We start from the raw sequence: 18,477 nt of genomic DNA, 5'->3' as shown, positions 1-18,477 counted from the left end.
ATCAATGATCTAAGTTTCCATCCAAAGAATCTAGAAAATGAAGAGCAAATTAAAAGATGTGGAGAGAGGTTGTGATACCAGCAAACAGTTGAGGGAGGTGCCTCCAGACTTATTTAAATGTGCACAAGCCGAGCAGAGAAGGCTTGAGTTGACACTCATCCAACATAATACCTCTCTCTCTCTCTCTCATCCCTGCCCAACCAACATACCACACATAGACACATACATTTTCTCTCTGGAAAAGCCTAATGGGTAAGGTAGCTAGAAAATCTTCAACCCCCAGGTCAATCGGAGTGTGCTTAACATTGTGACATACAGAAAACTTGCCTTATTCATGCATTTTTAGTCAGCTGCAGTGACTAAAAATGTTACATAAGACCCAGAAATATTAGCTATGGTAACCTGGCATAAAATGCTAGAAAAGAGGAAGTGCCTTTTCAAAAGGATGCAGAATTCTTATAAATCATCTATAAATGGGTTATATTTCAGTAGCAATAATCTGTGGCATCTACTCTTCAAAGCAAGAGATCCTGAGGAGAGGCAACAGTAACAGTTGTGCCTGAGAGCAACAATGCTAACTTATTTACTATCCTTTGTTAATCTCTCTATTATTTTCGAATTATGTTGATTTTGAAACTAGTGTGTTTCAGTATCCTGGCTTCCTCCTTAGATTTTCCATTGTCTCATAGTCACCAGTAGTTATTCTGAAAAAAATACTCCATGTATTAGGACTGTGGGAATGAAGCTGGTATCTAGCGGAGTTAGCAGAGTCGTGTTTCCTAGAGACCTGTGTGCAGGAGCTTTTCCATGATGTACATACAGCCTCTCCACTGTCCTCTTGAGATGTTTTCTTCAGTCCCATTGTTTTCTACACCTGACTGTTAGACTCATCTTTCAGTCTTAAGTTCTTCATTGTGAATAGGATGTTTTAACATTAAGAGATATTTTATTAAGAAGCCTTATTCCAGCAGGGGAAAAACAAACAAATTTGTTCAAGTTTTGTTGGAGAGAAAAATAAATTTATAAGCTTTCAAATTTCAGACTTTCTAAGCAAATATTAATAACAAGTTTGAACTCTATATATTTGAGGGACATCATGGAAAGAAGACAAATACTTGTTAAGGATGGAAACCAGAAAACCCATCCACAGTTCATCATACAGATACACAGATCCATTTGTGAAAAAGAGGAATGCAGCTTAGCCTCCTGCTAGAGCTGTATGTCTTGGACTTGGCAGACAGTGTTTACTTATAAGCCAGAGAAAGGGAGCACAGAAAGGAGAATCTATGTGTGACTATTTTTTCTATCCCACTCCATAGTGTCACATTATTTTGAATGATGAGCATAAACTTTTCCATTGTGTTATAAAATATTAACAGACTTCTAGTAATGGATTTTCATAATGGGCATTCTCTAAGAGAAAATGTACCTATTAAGAAATGGCAGGATGTTGTAGAAGGATCTGAGATTTGTAAAAGCCTTATGGAGGAGGGGGTAGGAATTATCCGTAGGAGTATATTTTCTGATGGTAAACAGAAGGTGCTCATCTCTGATGCAACTGAGCTGTGTTTCACACCCGCACATGTTTCTTCCTGCAACATACAGGGAAGCATACATTTCAGAAATTAGATAACATTTCTGGTGGGTTTTTTCCTTTTCTGTTTAGAACAAGAGCTATTCTCAGTGTTTATACCTTTTCTGCATTCTTTTTATTTTCCTCTCTTGCTCTTACATTTTCACATATTTGTGATGACTTTTCTTGTTCAGTTAATGGTAGTTATGTAGTAACTCCAATTGACTATATAATTATGGTAAAAGTGTGTTTGGTGGTATTATTATTGGGATTAATCAGGAATGTCAGGGTTTGACATGGAGGGAGAACAAAAAGAAAGGGTATGGGAAACAGCCAGATTCCATATCCTCTGTGGGTTGGGTGACCAGAGACAACCCTGTACTGGAAAGGAAATTTCTCTTTGTCCTCTGACCTACTCTATTTCCACATTAGGCAGATGGCCCTGTCTACTATCTATACCAATATTTGGTGCTGTGTGTTGTGGCCATTAGTGGTTTTGAGTTTTAAAGATGAGGACATTCATTTAAGGAATAAGATTTCAAATGAAATCCTCAAGGTCTGGGCATGATGAACATATACACGCATTTTACTATACTTTAGACTTTCTTAGCTAAATAAGAAGTAACCAAATAGATGTGAGGTAGGCTGTATACTTGGGAAATATGTTTAAGTTTAGGTGAACTTTTTGAAGTTTCTAAAGAAAGGAAAGACAAATTTAGGGAAATGGCTTTTAGGAGTAAGTCTATGTATTAAAATATAAATGGATAATTAGGGAAAACGTAGGAAACTCTAAAAAGTTATACCTTTGTAACCTTTTTAAGCCTCTGGGCTTTAGTTTTCAGTGTCTAAAATGGAATTACTATTCTCTCCTATATGAAGTTACTTTGCAGATTGAATGAGATGTTGTTTGTAAACCGACTGCTTGGATTACCTGGCACTCAGTATGGGCTCAATAGATGTAGCTAGGGTTATTTTTTAGTATATTCCATAAAAAGAACAGAGATCCTGAGGGGATGTGGAGGAGTTCCTCATGAGTGATTGAAATATGAAACTCATAAACTATTTCCAAGAATATGATTCTCTCCACTGAAAATCGAGTTCTCTTGTCAGATATAAAATATTAAGAAAATTACACTGTACCATATTTAGTCTACACGGTTCCTAAAATAATATGCTAGAAAAAATACAATAAATACTGTGTTGAAGTTGAGCCAATTAAGCAAGTAGAAACTCTAGTCATTATATTTTAAGACAATGGAAAGGGCAAAACTTCCTCACAGTAAGTAGCTTATTCTGGGAATACTGAGCTGATAGTTTCCCCCTTCACTCCCAACACACACAGAAACATGGCTGTTGACAGAAAGTGATACAACTGAGGAAGTCAAGTTATAGATGTTCAGTCACCAACATGAGACTCCTGAGCTGGAGGCACTGTGATGATATCACCCACTGTCTCTGAGCATCAAAGGTGAGAGTGTTTTTCTTCTTATATCAGGCTGGTTAATTACTGCTCCAGCTTGGCAATTTTTTTCACCAGTGCAACTGTCAGTGTCTCTACATGTCCTTTATCTTTTTCTTACTTCTTTCTCTCTCTCCCTCTCCAACTCTCTTCTTTTTTCTCTAATTACTCTTTTTTGTTTGTTTTTAAAAATAAGTTTATGTTTTTGGGTCATCCCCAGCCAGCAATTTTCTTTTTAATGATGAAAATTAAGTTATGGAAGGCAATAAGTTAAGGAGAATTTAATAAAGTATCCAGAATGCCTGGGGAGAGAAATAAACTTACTGGTGACTAAGGAATACTACAGCTGTAATGTCAGCTCCTAGTCCTTTACATGGAATGTGCTTGAAAGAAACAAGGCTGATCTGGAATGAGCTGTGTCTCAGGGGCAAGTAGGTGGGACAGCCAACATGGTCTTGCAGGACATGTTAGAGAATGAGTAAAAAAAACCACAATCAGTGGTAAAATTATTTTCTCAGTTGGAAATTTCCAGTGGTAAGCTGTGGCTTAGTGGAAATTTTAGAGTCTACCCTGAACGAGACTCCAAATACCACTTGTCAAGATTGCATTAGAAAGAAAGAAAGCTGTCAGTCAAGGAACAAATCTGGTAACTGAAAATTATCCTAAGATTTCTATTGAGATATAATTTTGGACTACGGGACTAACGTTTCTATTTTAAAACGTTCATAAAACCATGAGCATCACTATTGAATCTATAGCTATAAAATCTTTTTCGAGTTATGAATATTGCTATCTTTCTCTTTGTGAAAATTTCACTCCACTAGGGTTAATATCTAAGTTGAACTTATATGGGGTGCTTATAAGTTCAACTGGAAGAAAATTCCATGAAGTAGGAAGGATGACAGATATTCAGTGACTGATGAGTGACAAGAATGATGCTCCTTTACAGTACCGAAAAGTCTGTTTCCCCATTTCCTCTTCAAGATTTCCAACTGTCCTATAATATTTTATAAACAGGTTAGGAATCCAGGTCTGATAGAGTGGAAGTGGATTTATTGGTTCTTGAATCCTAGTAGTTCTAAATAATAGTACAAAAGGGAAATAACTAGTCATTTGAGGAAGACCAGAAATATGGAGGACATATTTGAGACCACGTGGAGTATAAAGGAAATAAGAGACATAGTTGGTCTTGATAAGCATCGGGGCGTAGCGAGGCCTGCTGCTTCATCTGTGGTGTGAGAGTTGGGCCCTTGAAACAAACATCCCAGACATAGCAGACACAGTGATCTTTCAGAAAATGTTGATACTGAGAAATATTACTTAAGAAAATGGGAAGGAAGCACACTTTAATATTAGAATCATACAACTTGAAAGACATTTTCTCCACAAAGAAAATAATCCTAAAGCAGTAACTGGGGCACCCAGAATAACTCAGAATACAAAACCACTAGTTCAGGTTCTGAAACTGATGTTTTAAAATATCTTATGAGTGTCATAAGACAAAGATGTCTGAATTTGGAAACTATTCTGGTGTCAAATTTTAATGAAATGCAAGGCAAATAAGATGAACAGAAGATGATGAACTAATAATCGCTCAAATCTCATTAAAAAAAAAAAACGGTGAAAGAAGTATGTTCAGGTAGGCAAATATCTAAGTTTTCTCCATCCATTTACTAGGTTAAACTAGAGGGGTGGCAAGTCCAGAAAACACACCATTAAAGAGAACTCCAATGAACTGCACGTAGGTAGAATTAAAAGCCAGAGATAATAGGCCTAAGTGTTGGCAGTATCAAAAGGAGGTGCAGTGTCAGAGAGGGTTGAACCTGGGCTTTGTAGGGGAGCAAATTAGTGTCACAGAGTGTTTCATGCAACTTCCCTGTGTCCTGGAACTGATTTGGGGAACCTTAAATTGATGCAAAGAAGTTTCAAACACTCCCCCTATTCTAAAGAAAGTCCAGAATAATTGGAGTCTGACATCTTCCTAAGACTCAGCCAGTCATGGTCCAATAAGTTCTGTTACTCAACTGTCCACCCCTTTCTTCTATTCCATTTACATAAAACCACTATGGGAAGGGTAGATATTTCAAAGAACTCTGTTGACTTTCTACATAAGCACCTAGAAGGGAGTGATACAGCTTGTGCTACCCTTTCCTGTTGAGGAGGAGGTGTGTGTTCCTCATCTACAGTCTAAGGGAATGTGGTTCACAGAGAATAATTTGTAGAGATGAGGGATGTCTGAGAGAGAAGATGATCCTGGCATTTCATTTCCCTTTTGGAAGTGTTCTTATGCAGTGATTTGCTGATAATGATATCTGTGCCTTTTTTGAACAGAACAATAAGATAATTGGCAAAGAAGGATGGGGGGAGAACAGGCCTGGAGAGGAGAGAGGACAGCCATGTAGCAGTCAGCCCTCTACCCCTTGTGGTGTCAAAAGGATGTGTGGGGTTTTATGGGTCTGTTGGACACTTGGAAGGAGGTGAGCTTCAGCTGCCCTGTAGGGACCACACTCAAGAAGGAGGCTTTCTGTATGACTGGTTCTACTAAACAGAGGCTCAAGCTGTGGCAGAGAGTGGAAAGAAATTAAACTGGAATCAGGTGGCCCTCATCAGCATGGGCAGTTATGGGGGGTGTCTTTGATAAAACCTCTCAAGGAACCCACATATACCTAATCCACATTTGCAGCAAAGAGAACATTGAGCTACTGTCAATATTTAGTGAAAGAAAGGGCAAAACAGCCAAAGGCGGGGCTCTCAAAGCAGCCTGAGAACAGAGATACAATGCCTCACTATTCAAGCTTCTTTGGCAGATGTCTGGGGGAAGGGAAGAGATAAACATTAAATACCATATAAGACTGAAGGGTTAAACAAAGCCATAGAGCTTGTACTTAAAAGTGACTGGAAGTTAGGGAATCTGTCCACAATGTAGTGTTACTAACAGTTCTCCAAGAAACATGTGCCAAGGTGATTAAACAAGCAAGGATTTTTATTATGGTAAGGAAGCAACTGTGAGAGAAAATGGGAAGGAAGCCTGAGGAACCTGGGAGAGCCAGGCATCAGATGACAATGCAGCGCTGACGCTGAGTGAAGGGGAAAGGGAAGGAAGAGTGGGTGGGTGGAAATGTCATAATCAGCTGTGTGGTCTAGGGAAGATTTAGCAAGGTGCTTGGGAACATGTCAGCCAAAGTTGCCTATTAGAGGAATTCCATGTCTTCCAGAAATAGACTTGCTTTATATCCCTGCAGAGTAGCATCCCAAGAAAAGCACATGAACTAGGATAATAGATCTATTAGTATCTATTGGATAATAGATCTATTATTATCTGTTGGATAATAGATCTATTATTATCAGATAATAGATAGGTAATAGTATCTATCTATAGAGCACAGCACCTGGGGTTCTGGATCTATTATGTTCCCTGTAGTTGAAGGTCTACAAGAAATACTGTCAAGGCCACTTCAGTAGTTAAGAGAAAGTAAAGGGGAGTTCTGACAGAGCATGGGTGCAGGAAGTGTTGGGAAAAAACTGAAGCTTGAGCCACACAAGTTCTATCTGACCAATAAAGTGATTATATAAATTGATGAGTAGCTTGGGAGAACAGCAGAGGCAAATAATTCAGGATCTAGGACATGATTGAGGAAGTTTTGTGCTGGCCATGTAGCCCATTGGTAGCTACAACCTGGACACAAGGAAAAGAGAGAAAACTAGAGCCTTTAAAATGGAATGCTAGACATGGAATGCTAGAACCATCAGTTTTAAATAGTGCTCAAAGAAATAATTTTGTTGCTATTGTTGTTCTTTATGTATTTACCTTGCCTCATGTATTATTTTATCTCTTTTTATTTTATTTTTCCTGAGGTTACTAATTCTGAAAAAGAGACATTATTAACCAAATGCATTTGGGATAAAAACTCTCACAACTGCTGCTTAAAAAATAAACTTTTATTTTGGACATTATCATGATTTTCAAAAGTAGGTAAAATAGGAAAATGAGCTTGATATATTAGTCACTATCTTCAACGTGCTTTTTCTTTCATCAACATCCTTTCCCCATTTCACTCCCCGTGGATTATTTTGAAGCACAACCAAGCCGTCATATAACTTTACTATAGTAAAGCTCTAGGTGCTCTTCTAAAATGATAGGTGGGCAACTTCATGAAAGTTGAGGATTTATGACTTGTTTCATGGTGACTCAGAGAGCTTAGAAAGGTAGCACAAATTGTTGGCACTGCTGAAATTTGATTTAGTTTTGAATAATTAATTGATTCCAAGGACATTTATTAATTGAGTACTTTGCGGGAGGGAATTTTAAATATAGATTAAAAGTTTAAGAGTTACATGGGTTTAGTCCATATCCCACCTCTAACACTGTCTACCTAAATATATAAAGCTCTCCACTGCCTTTATATGTTCATCTGTACAATAAAACTAATATTACTTACCAATTAAGTTGGTTGTAAGCATTAAATATGTTGTATAAACAATGTGTTCTGAATAAGCGGCACTATACATGGTAGCTAATGCTATTATTTGTACTTCAATGCAGTGAAGTAACAATGTGAGATGCTAGGGAGAGAGAAGAGGAACTCCTCATGAGAAACTGATTAGGTTGAAATAAGATTTTCCTAGAATAATGGAGTGATGCCAGAGTTACACTCTTGCAGTCTAGGTGGCAATAATCTTTCTGTGGTGCTCAGAGGTCTCTGCGTTTCCATTCCCGAACTTCTTTCCCCAAACAATATTTTCTCCTTACCGTAGCTGATCCCCATCAGTTATCCAATCTAAGATATTTATGATGTCAGCAGGTTATCTCAAGTTTCACAGAGAACATGTAAAACAATGTTCAGCTATCAAATCCAAGCTGGTTCTTTTACAGAAATTGACAAGCTGATTGAAAAATTCATATGGAAATGCAAGGAATTCAGAATAGCCAAAACAATCTTGAAAAAGAAAAAAGTTGGAGGACTCACACCTCAGACATACTATGGGTCAATGAAATACTATTTAGTGTCCAGAAATAAACCTTTACATTTCAGGCCAATTTATGATGAACAAGGGTACCGGGATAATTTGATTGGAGAGGAATCTTTTCCACAAATGGTTCTGGCACAAACAGATATCCAGTGCAAAAGAATGAAGTTGGAACTTTAACTCACACCGTACACAAAAATTACCTCAAAATAGATCAAATACCTAAAATTGAGTCTAAATTATTAAATTCCTAGAAGAAAATGTAGAAGTGAATCTTCACCACCTTGGGCTAGGCATGATACCTAAAGCACAAGCAACCAAAGAAAAATAGATAAATTGACCTTATCAAAATTTAAAACTTTTGTACCTTCAGAGGATGATACTATCAAGATAGTTGAAAGACAACTCACTGAGTGAGAGAAAATATTAGTCATGTATCCAGTATTAGATTTATATCTGTAACAAAAATAACTCTTGTAACTTGGTTATGACAAAATAACCAAACTAAAAATAGGCAAATTATTTCAATAGATATCTCTCCAAAGAAGAAATAAGCACAGAAAATAACTCAACACCATTAATCATTAGATATGAAACTCAAAACCACAATGAGATACCACTTTACACTCACAAAGATGGCCACAGTGGAAAAGACTATAAATGTTGGTGAGGATGTAAAGAAATTGGAACCTTTCTATATAGTTGGTGGGAATGGAAAATGGTGTAGTGGCTTTGGAAAACAGTTTGGCAGTTCATCAAAATGTTAAATATAATGTTACCATATGGCCTAGCGATTCTCCTTCTGGGTATAGTCCCAAGAGAACTGAAAATGCACATTCACATAAAAGTTTGTATGGAATGTTCATAGCCTCATTATTCATAAGGAGAAACAACCTAAATGCCCACCAACTGAGGAATGAATTTTAAAATGTAGAAATCCCTGCAATGGAACTTTACTCAGCCATACATAAAAAGGAAAGAAGTACAGGTACATGCAACAACATGGATGAATTCTGAAAATATTATGCTAAGTGAGCAAATATAGTCACAAAAGACTTCAACTGTGTGATTACATTTATATAGAAGGTCCAGAATAGGCAATCTAGAGAGACAGAAAATAGGTTAGTGTTTGCCTAGGGTTTAAGGTGGTGTGAGGTGTTGGGAACAACTGCTAGCAGGTATAGAGTTTCCTTTTGGGATGATGAGAATGTTGTAAAGTTAGATTGCAATTGTGGTTGCAGAAATGTGGGAGTGTTCTAAACATCATTGAGTTGTTAGCTTTAAATGGGTGAATTTCTTGGCATGAGAATTATATCTCAATACACCTGTTTTGAAAAACATAATATTCAAAAGGTGCCAGAGAAATCTGAATGAAGACATTAAATCTTAGTATTTCTAAGCAATACTTACGGAATATGAGGAAACCAGAGATGTAAGGGATTTGAGGAATACAGAGTAGACTGATTGAGGTTATTATTTGAAATTCCTTTAATAAGACTGACTTAGAACATGAGTAGTCCCATTGATGGCAAACTGGTTAGATTCCAGAGGTCAAAAAGCACGAGTTGGCTGGGTCTCTGGAGAAATCTGCTGAGCAGAGAAAGCTTTGTTAGCCTGGGTAATGAGAAGTACCAGGTTGTTTGGAAATCAGTATGATGAGGAAAAGGATTTAAAATTCTTCAGAAAGCCTCTAGGCGAGGGATCAATAGACTTTTTCTTTAAAGAGCCAGAGTAAATATAATATTTTAGGTTTGCAGACCATATGGTCATTGTCACAGCTTTTCAACGCTCTCCTTTTATTGAGAACGCAGCCACAGACAGTATGTATGTGAATGGGAGTGTCCATGTTCCATTCAGATTTTATTGGTAAAACAGGGTGATGGCTGGATTTGGCGTACAGACCATAGCTTGCCACCTCTGCTCTAGGGGAAAGCTGATGTTACAGAGAAGGTCTGGAATGGACAATTGTCTAGATCCAATTCCCAGATCTTCTATCCTATGGTGAATAGAAACAGATGGAAACTTGTATATGACTGCTAATATAACAACACGTATGACTCATTTAATGACATCTCACTCAACTGGGCACTTGGAATTCCCAGACCAGTCCAGTGTGTGAGAAGAGGGCCATGGAAGCAGCTCAGCCTGTTGCTCTATGTGCAGTCTGAGGAGAGATGCAGTAGTTGCATAAAAGATAGTTATTATTTTTTATTGTTTTAACTCTAATGCTTTAGTAGAAAGAAAATAAGAGGCCCTGGTAAAAGTTAAAGAATTTCCTCAAGATGGACCTGTTTCTTAGCTGACAATAGATGTCCCAGTATAACAAATGGCTTTATGGAAAGTTAAGCCTAAAGTCTCATGTGGGTTATGAAATAGTAAAAATGTTATCTTGTGGGATCTTTGCATGTTTTCTGGGAGCAAATGCAAATAAGTAATAGTAAGACACTAAGGAGACATTGAAATCATCAGCCAGATAAAAATCTTATGCAAATTTAAAGGAAGAATAGTAGCAACAGAGCTTAGATTGCTTCTCGAGTGTTTCTCTGAAGACACTGTTGCAGAAAGAACATTTAGGAACCAAGGGTTCTAGAGGGCTGTTATTGGAGTTATACTAGTGGGGATTCATCCTAATGACTCCAGGGAATTAATTCTGCTTGGTCATCTCTCCCTCCCTCCCCCTTACTTTTTTTTTCTGTTTATCATTTATTAATGATGTTAGTGTGGCGGTTTCATTTACAAAGATCCACGTTCAAGGGAACCTATGTCATATGGGGTCTCTATCAGTGCTCAGTCATGAAAATCAGCCCATGAGTAGAGGGAGGGCAGGATGAGGAAGGTGTCTGGGGCCACATTTGGGATACTTCATGAGCTTAGTGACAGAAATCTATGCGTGTTGGTGGGACACCCTCATGGTTCCCATCCCAGACCTGCTTTTAACATCACCATTTTTCCATTCAGGTAATTTGGTTCCGTTACTAACTGAATGTAATGTTCTTATTGTGTGAGCAACAAGAGGTATAAAGCTGAGGTGATACGTTTAAAGTGGGTAACTAGCTTTGGAATCAAAATATTGAGAATGAAAAATGTGAATCTGTCCTTCATTACATAACTTATGAATTAAAGATGTGAGTAACAACCAGGGACTCTAAGTGAGAGATAGGGGGTTGGAGAAGGGCTGGTGTTGATCCTCAGAATTCCCCATATATACAAGTATTAACCCAATGGGTAGTACCTGTGGCATTGGTTAAAAAAAAAAAAATTACAAAGTCACTAGGCCTAATCAGTGGCATCCTTTCTTTGTTCAGTTAGTGCTTCTGTTAATATATTCAGTGACAGTCTGCATGTTCAAGGTGAACCAGGAAACTGGTGACTGTGGCTTTTGAGGGAGAGAACTGCATAGGAAGTAGGTATGAGAAAAGAAAGTGAGTTTAAGTGAGCAGAGTTTAAGTGATCCTTAGTAGCTTGGGAGACCAGAGACTAGTCTCCAATCCTCCATGGACACTGTCCCCATTGCCCTCGTAGAATTACTCCCAGAGGCTTCCAAATAGTTATCTAGTTTTAACACTTAGTTTCTATTCCCATTATACCTTGAGCCTGAAAACATGGAGCTGAGAAAATTCCAGGAATCCTCACTGCAAGTAGGAGACATGTTGAGCTGAACATTCTCAAACTCTGAGAAAAGAAAAAATAGAGGAACCCTTGTAGACGTGAGGAAGGCTGGAGCTTTTAGGATTATAACTGAAACTGGGTGGAAGTTCTAAATTATCCCAGAGTTGGAAAGAGCAAACTACGGTTTCACATTCTCAGAACTGCTTTCCATGACCAACCTCTGTCAGTTAAGTCCCACACTTCCTTCGGCCTTTGTTACTTTCTATCACTTCGCCCTATGGTTTCCTCCTAGCACTTGCCATAATCAGAAATCATTTTGTTCATTGTTGTTTTTATTTATTATATACTTCTGCTTCCAGAATTAAAATTCTGTGGTGAAAAAAACCTGTCTGGTTTAGATTAACAAACTTGGAAAGTGCTATAACATCTTTAAGCTTCAGTATCCTAAAGTATGAAATAGGGATTATAAGACATACCTCAAAGATTTGTTGTAAAGATTAAACGAGATAGTACAGTTGACCCTTGAACAATAAGGGTTTGAACTTTGCAGGTTCACTTACACATGGAATTTTTTCAAAAAGTACTGCTGCAATACTATACCCTGGGAAGTTTATTGAATCTGCTGCTGCAGAACCACTGATAGAGACAGGTTGACTGTAAAGTTATACCTGGATTTTCCACTGCATGGGGAGTTGACATCCCTAACCCCTTGTGCCCTTTAAGAGTCAACTATGCATGAAAAGCAGTTATCAAAGTGACTGAAACTCAAGAAGCATTTAATAAAAGGCAGATGTTATTCCTGCTGTCATCTTTATTGTCATCATCCCAGATCCTGTTCTTTATAATATGATGACAGGTGTAAAGAAAACACAACAACTTGAAGGGGAGAGAGAGAGAGGAGAGAGGAAGAAAGAGGGAGAGAGGAAAATGCTATCAGTTATTTATTGCTCCATAATAAATCACTCCAAAACTTAGTATTCTGAAACCATCATTTTTTTTTTATGCTTAGTAATAGTGTTTCTGAGGTAAGAAATAGGATTGGGTTTAATGGGACAACTTTCTCTTCTCCACCATCTTTGGGACCTTGGCTGGGCAGACTTAAAGGTTTGAGGTGACTCAACATCTGGGACTGGAATCACCTGGAGGTATATTCCTTCACACGTCTGGCCTAGGTGCTGTTTGTTAGCTGAGACATCAGATTGGTCGTGGGTCAGAACACCTGCACTTCGATCTGCATGTGTTCTCTCTGTGTGGTCTCATTTGAATTTCCTCACAATGTGACGGCATGGTTTTCCTAGAAGAAATTCAAAGAGAGCAAGGCAGAAATATATAACATTTCAATGCTTTATTCTCACAAGTGATAAAATGTCACTTCCCCTCTTAAGACAGATGCAAAAGTTCAGATCAAGGGGAGGGGACCTGGGTGGTACTATTACCTGGGATAATTTTCAACATTATGTTGAAAGTATGTGGGATGCAGTATCTTGGTGCATCCTTGGAGAATACAATCTACTGCAGAAACCATTGCATGTAGTTTAGTCTGACAAGGTTGAGAAAGAAGCCCAAAGAGGGATATTCACCCTCAACAGCCCCCTCTCACTGACATGCAAGTGCTAACTTCTCTATCAGGAATGCCAATTCTTCCATTTTTATTATCATGTCCTCTCACTTGTCTTCTCTGTGTCTAAATATTTGCAAGTTGGGTATATGGAAATATCATTACATTAAAAAAATGGAATAAGGAGGAAGAACAAATTTAGAGGAAGAGTGATTAAAATATTAATATATAGTGTTTAAGTAGCTAGGGGTGTTTAGACATGGACAGAAAGGGGTATTTTGTAGATAGTGCAAAATCAGGGGTTCTTTTGACCTGAGGGTTCTGAGGCCCCGTTTGTGAATGTTGGTGTAGGAGGCCATTAAAAAAGTGATTAAAGTAATGTGAAGAAATTGTTGTTCTGTTCACTGGATGGGAAGAGGTTTTAACAAAGATACTTGGGACCAGTATGTTCGGTCAGAAACATCTAGAGAGTGGATAATTAAACTTAATCACCTTTCTCTGAATATTTTCTTCAAGAAACAAGTAAGGAGGAAAGAGCCTTGGGGAATGAAGACAGGGAGGAAAGTGGCTGAAAGTAAGTGTCCTTGGAATAAGACTGAGAGCATTTTAAGGTTATCTACTTATGAGACATAGGAGAAAAATTGGGCAGAAGCCTGTGATTTTGCTGCATTGTCAACACTGGCCATGCTCCTCTTCTTCCTCCCTCTCCTTTTGTGGACCATCTGTGGTTTGTTATTTCTCCCTTTTTCTAGGTTTATCTTCTCCTATTCTTTTAAAGGGACTTGATTAGATTGCCCTACTGTATTCCACTTCCTTGATGAAAACTATCACAGAGCATTTGTCAGGAAGGCCACTTCATCACTTTGGAGTGATGGGAGGAGCAGTGTCTTGAGAGGGCCCAATTTGCTGCAGAGGAATAGAGAGGAACTGTAAACTGGGCAATGTAATCTTATCACTACTGATCTTTGGTTGACTGGTTCCCATCCACAGGGCTGAGACAGAGCATTGTTAGGGTTTACTGAAATAAGGTGGTACTTTTGGACAGAAAGCATAAACTAGATTGGTAGCTTGACTAATTTAGGCTGAAGATACCTGAAATCTATTAAAATAACAACATATGAGAGAATGTACTTGAAAGAATTAAGGCTAAATACATATTTAGTCAATATATCATACATTTTTTTTTTTTACTACATAACTAGTGATGTTCTAGGTACTAAAATGGAAGAGAAAGAAAGAGTGAGTGCACGCATGAGAGAAGTCTAGAGTAAACGAGATTGATTGAAAAAAATATCCATGTAGAATGTAAAACAGACAGCTAGTGGGAAGCAGCCAGATAGCACAGGGAGATCAGCTTGGTGCTTTGTAACCACCTAGAGGGGTGGGATAGGGAGGGTGGGAGGGAGAACCAAGAGGGAGGAGATATGGGGATATATGTATATGTATAGCTGATTCACTTTGTTATAAAGCAGAAACTAACACACCATTGTAAAGCAATTATACTCCAATAAAGATGTTAAAAAAACATGTAGGTATTGAGATAATTTATAATCATAAAATGTAAACCAATTAAATGTTCAATAATATGAGAATGTTGATATAAAAGTGTCACACACACACACACCTGTGTCTGCAACCATTAAAGTAAAATTAAATGACATGGATAATGATCACATCGTTCCATGGAAGATACAAATAAGAATGTGCAGTATAATTCAATTTCCATGAATATACATATATATGTGTGTGTGTGTGTGTGTATATATACATATATATGAAGATTGGAAAGAAATATTTTTAAGTGCATTAAAATGTTGAGTAGATATCACTGATTGGTAGAATGCAAGGTTATTTTAATGTTCATCTTCCCTCTTTTCCATATATTGCAAAATTCAGAAATACATACTTTTCTCATTACTATTTAAGTAAGAGCTACTAGTTATATATATGGCAGTGGTCATATTTCAGGGTAGGACTGTGAAAGAGCAATGCTCTGAAGTGTCCTTAAAGACAAAAGTAGGAATAAAGGGAGAATGCCTTTTCCTACTCAATTGGCTTAAAATTATTCTTAAAAACTGAAGCTGGAATGCTCAAAAATGGGAATGCTTTAGTGACTGATGAATTGTCATTGGACAGCTTTGTGATTATAGTTTCTATAAATGATGCAGCCTTCAGTTAAGAATTAGATTAACATAAACTTCCACCTTGACATATCGTGATTTTTAAGGACCTGGCATGCTGAGCTCTTCCTAGAGTTTGTAATTCAACTGGAAATTTTAAATAGCCTTTGAAATGTAGGTCGAGTTTCCAAATTATTTTTTATTGTATATTTTATTTTATTTTTTAACATCTTTATTGGAGTATAATTGCTTTACAATGGTGTAGTAGTTTCTGCTTTATAACAAAGTGAATCAGTTATACATATATATATATATTCCCATATCTCTTCCCTCTTGCATCGCTCTTCCCTCCCACCCTCCCTATCCCACCCCTCTAGGTGGTCACAAAGCACTGAGCTGATCTCCCTGTGCTTTGTGGCTGCTTCCCACTAGCTATCTATTTTACGTCTGGTAGTGTATATATGTCCATGCCACTCTCGCACTTTGTCCCAGCTTACCCTTCCCCTTCCCCTTATCCTCAAGTCCATTCTCTAGTAGGTCTGTGTCTTGCCCCTAGGTTCTTTATGACCATTTTTTGGTTTGTTTTTTAGATTCCATATATATGTGTTAGCATACGATACTTGTTTTTCTCTTTCTGACTTCACTCTGTTGACAGACTCTAGGTCCAGTCACCTCACTACAAATAACTCAATTTCATTTCTTTTTATGGCTGAGTACTATTCCATTGTATGTATATGCCACATCTTCTTTATCCATTCATCTGTTGATGGACACTAAGATTGCTTCCATATCCTGGCTATTGTAAATAGAGCTGCAGTGAATATTGTAGTACATGACTTTTTTTGAATTACAGTTTTCACAGAGTATATGCCCAGTGGTGGGATTGCTGGGTCCTATGGTAGTTCTACTTTTTGATTTTTAAGAAAACTTGATACTGTTCTCCATAGTGGCTGTATCAATTTACACTCCCACCAACAGTGCAAGAGGGTTCCCTTTTTTTCTCCACACCATCTCCAGCATTTATTGTTTGTAGATTTTTTGATGATGGCCATTCTGACCTGTGTGAGATGATATCTCATTGTAGTTTTGATATGCATTTCTCTAATGATTAATGAAGTTGAGCATTCTTTCATGTGTTTGTTGGCAATCTGTATATCTTCTTTGGAGAAATGTCTGTTTAGGTCTTCTGCCCATTTTTGGATTGGGTTGTTGGTTTTTTTAGTATTGAGATGCATGAGCTGCTTGTAAATTTTGGAGATTAACCCTTTGTCCGTTGCTTCATTTGAAATTATTTTCTCCCATTCTGAGGGTTGTCTTTTCATCTTGTTTATGGTTTCCTTTGCTGTGCAAAAGCTTTTAAGTTTCATTAGGTCCCATTTGTTTATTTTTGTTTTTATTTCCACTTCTCTAGGAGGTGGGTCTAAAAGGATCTTGCTGTGATTTATGTCATAGAGTGTTCTGTCTATATTTTGCTCTAAGAGTTTGATAGTATCTGGCCTTACGTTTAGGTCTTTAATCCATTTTGAGTTTATTTTTGTGTATGGTGTTAGGGAGTGTTATAATTTCATTCTTTTACATGTAGCTGTCCAGTTTTCCCATCACCACTTATTGAAGGGACTGTCTTTTCTGCATTGTGTATTCTTGCCTCCTTTATCAAAGATAAGGGGACCATATGTGTGTGGGTTTATCTCTGGGCTTTCTATCCTGTTCCACTGATCTGTATTTCTATTTTTGTGCCAGTACCATACTGTCTTGATTACTGTAGCTTTGTAGTATAGTCTGAAGTCAGGGAGCCTGATTCCTCCAGCTCTGTTTTTCTTTCTCAGGATAGCTTTGGGTATTCGGGGTGTTTTGTGTTTCCTTACAAGTTGTGAATTTTTTTGTTCTAGTTAGGTGAAAAATGCCAGTGGTTGTTTGATAGGGATTGCATTGAATCTGTAGATTGCTTTGGGTGTTATACTCATTTTCACAATGTTTATTCTTCTAATCCAAGAACATGGTATATCTCTCCATCTATTTGTATCATCTTTAATTTCTTTCATCAGTGTCTTATGATTTTCTGCATACAAGTCTTTTGTCTCCTTAGGTAGGTTTATTCCTAGATATGTTACTTTTTGTTGCAATGTAAATGGGAGTGTTTTCTTAATTTCACTTTCAGATTTTTCATCATTAGTGTATACGAATGCAAGAGATTTCTGTGCAATAATTTTGTATCCTGCTAGTTTACCAAATTCATTGATTAGCTCTAGTAGTTTTCTGGTAGCATCTTTAGGATTCTCTATGTATAGTATCATGTCTTCCACAAACAGTGACAGCTTTACTTCTTCTTTTCCGATTTGGATTTCTTTTATTTCTTTTTCTTCTCTGATTGTTGTGGCTAAAACTTCCCAAACTATGTTGAATAATAGTGGTGAGAGTTGGCAATCTTGTCTTGTTCCTGATCTTAGTGGAAATGGTTTCAGTTTTTCACCATTGAAAACGATGTTGGCCGTGGGTTTGTCATATATGGCCTTTCTTATGTTGAGGTAAGTTCCCTCTATGCCTACTTTCTGGAGGGTTTTTATCATAAGTGGGTGTTGAATTTTGTCAAAAGATTTTTCTTCATCTATTGAGATAATCATATGGTTTTTCTCCTTCAATTTGTTAATATGGTGTATCACATTGATTGATTAGTGTATATTGAAGAATCCTTGCATTCCTCGGATAAACCCCACTTGATCATGGTGTATAATCCTATTAATATGCTGTTGGTTTCTGTTTGCTAGTATTTTGTTGAGGATATTTGCATCTATGTTCATCAGTGATATTGGCCTCTAGTTTTCTTTCTTTGTGACATCTTTGTCTGGGTTTAGTATCAGGGTGATGGTGGCCTCGTAGAATGAGTTTGGGAGTGTTACTCCCTCTGCTATATTTTGGAAGAATTTGAGAAAGATAGGTGTTAGCTCTTCTCTAAATGTTTGAAAAATTTGCCTGTGAAGCCATCTGGTCCTGGACTTTTGTTTGTTGAAAGACTTTAATCACAGTTTCAATTTCAGCGCTTGTGATTGGTCTGTTCATATTTTCTATTTCTTCCTGGTTCAGTCCTGGCAGGTTGTGCATATATAAGAATTTGTCCATTTCTTCCAGGTTGTCCATTTTATTGGCATAGAGTTGCTTGTAGTAATCTATCATGATCCTTTGTATTTCTGCC

General features: G+C 37.4%; 1 long non-coding RNA gene across 3 annotated transcripts in view; it reads left to right on the top strand.

Moving 5' to 3' along the window:
- The window catches only part of LOC117312594 (uncharacterized), a 175,987-nt gene that overhangs the window by 30,307 nt on the left and 127,203 nt on the right, over positions 1 to 18,477 (top strand). For 2 of the 3 annotated variants that reach the window (XR_012332473.1, XR_004526984.2), the window contains exon 2: positions 2,916 to 3,041. The exons of the other annotated variant lie outside the window; for it this stretch is intronic. This is a non-coding gene — a long non-coding RNA (uncharacterized lncRNA). The remainder of the gene's footprint in view (positions 1 to 2,915; positions 3,042 to 18,477) is intronic. 3 annotated transcript variants of the gene reach the window in all.

This window comes from Tursiops truncatus, chromosome 6 (genome assembly GCF_011762595.2).
Source record: "Tursiops truncatus isolate mTurTru1 chromosome 6, mTurTru1.mat.Y, whole genome shotgun sequence".
Classification (NCBI taxonomy): Eukaryota; Metazoa; Chordata; class Mammalia; order Artiodactyla; family Delphinidae; genus Tursiops; species Tursiops truncatus.
Note: the sequence above shows the minus strand (reverse complement) of the source record. Positions and strands in the feature narration are given on the sequence as shown.